The 1704-nt window shown below is 62.6% G+C and overlaps 1 pseudogene; it reads left to right on the plus strand.

Annotated features, from left to right (window-relative positions):
• The first annotated feature begins 213 nt into the window (after positions 1-213).
• LOC113887870 lies at positions 214-1501 on the plus strand (annotated as a pseudogene).
• Positions 1502-1704: the final 203 nt, after the last annotated feature.

The following is a 1704-nucleotide window of genomic DNA, read 5'->3' on the forward strand; positions in this document are numbered from 1 at the left end:
GAATAGCACAGAGGAGCCAGGTCACATCTGACCTGTATTGAGTAGTGTCCCTTTCTCTTGCTCAAGAGTGCGAGTTCTTGGAGGCCGGGCCGGCCCGAGGGCGCCTGCGCGCTGAGGCGGGGTGAGCTTCCCAGCAGGCCGGCTGCAGAGGGCGCTAGGGGCAGACGCGGCGGTTTAGCTGGAGCGCAGGACGCCGGGCCCCAGCAGCAGAATATGGCGGCGCTCAGCAAGAAGTGCTGTGTGTACTGCCTAGCCGAGGTAAGCCCGCTGTGCTTTCGCTGCACCGAGTGCCAGGACATCGAGCTGTGCCCCGAGTGCTTCTCCGCCGGCGCCGAGATCGGCCACCACCGCCGCTACCATGGCTACCAGCTGGTGGACGACGGGCACTTCACGCTCTAGGGGCCCGAGGTCGAGGGCGGCTGGACCTGCCGCGAGGAGCAGCTGCTGCTGGATGCCATCGAGCAGTTCGGCTTCGGGAACTGGGAGGACATGGCAGCTCACGTCGGCACTTCCAGGACCCCCCAGGAAGTGATGGAGCATTACATAATCATGTACATCCACGGAAACCTGGGGAAGGCCTGCATCCCCGACTCCATCCCCAACCGGGTGACTGACCACACCTGCCCCAGTGGGGGGCCCCTCTCTCCCAGCCTCACCACCCCCTTGCCTCCCCTAGACATCTCGGTGGCCGAGCAGCCGCAGCTGGGCTACATGCTGCTGCGGGACGAGTATGACATTGAGTATGACCAGGACGCCGAGACGCTCATCACTGGGCTCTCGGTCAACTATGACGAGGAGGACGTGGAGATTGAGCTGAAGCGTGCGCACGTGGACATGTACGTGCGCAAGCTCCGCGAGCGGCAGCGGCGCAAGAACATCGCACAGGACTACAACCTGGCACCCGCCTTTCTGGGCAAGGACAAGAAGGAGGAGGAGTGGGCGGCGCAGCGCAAGGTCACCAAGGAGGAGAAGGAGCTGCGGCTGAAGCTGCGGCCGCTCTACCAGCTCATGTCGTGCAAGGAGTTCGACGACCTGTTCGACACAATGTACAAGGAGAAGATGCTGCGCGCCAAGATCCGCGAGCTGCAGCGCTACCGGCACAATGGCATCACGAAGATGCAGGAGTCGGTGGAGTATGAGGTGGCCCGGCACAAGCGCGAAAAGTGCAAGGAGAACAAGGCTGTGGCGGCAGCGGCGGCGGGGGGCGGCAAGGAGGACGGCCGGGATGGTGAGTTTGCGGCCATCGAGCACCTGCCGGGCTTCGAGCTCCTGTCGCACCGCGAGAAGGTGCTGTGCAGCTCGCTGAACCTGAGCCCCGTGCGCTACGTGACCTTGAAGACCATCTTCATCAAGGACCACCTGAAGAAGCGCCAGGGCATCCCCTCCAAGAGCCGCCTGCCCAGCTACCTGGACAAAGTCCTCATGAAGAGGATCCTGAACTTCCTCACCGAGAGCGGATGGATATCCAGGGACGCCTCCTGAAGCCCGCCGCCCGGAGCGCCTGGGACTGACGGACGGACGGATGGCTTGATGGTCGCCTCGAGAGCCGCACAGACAGCGAAAGGGGCGGGGGAAGCTTTGTGAGCCAAAACCAAATGGGTTGGGCGGGAGGGGGAGAGGAAACGCTTTTCCGCCCCCGCCCTCCCACCCACCCATTGTTGCTCTTTAAAAAAAATAATAAAAGGAGTTCTTTTTTTAGGGTAT

The sequence above is a fragment of the Bos indicus x Bos taurus genome, chromosome X, assembly GCF_003369695.1.
Source record: "Bos indicus x Bos taurus breed Angus x Brahman F1 hybrid chromosome X, Bos_hybrid_MaternalHap_v2.0, whole genome shotgun sequence".
NCBI lineage: Eukaryota > Metazoa > Chordata > Mammalia > Artiodactyla > Bovidae > Bos > Bos indicus x Bos taurus.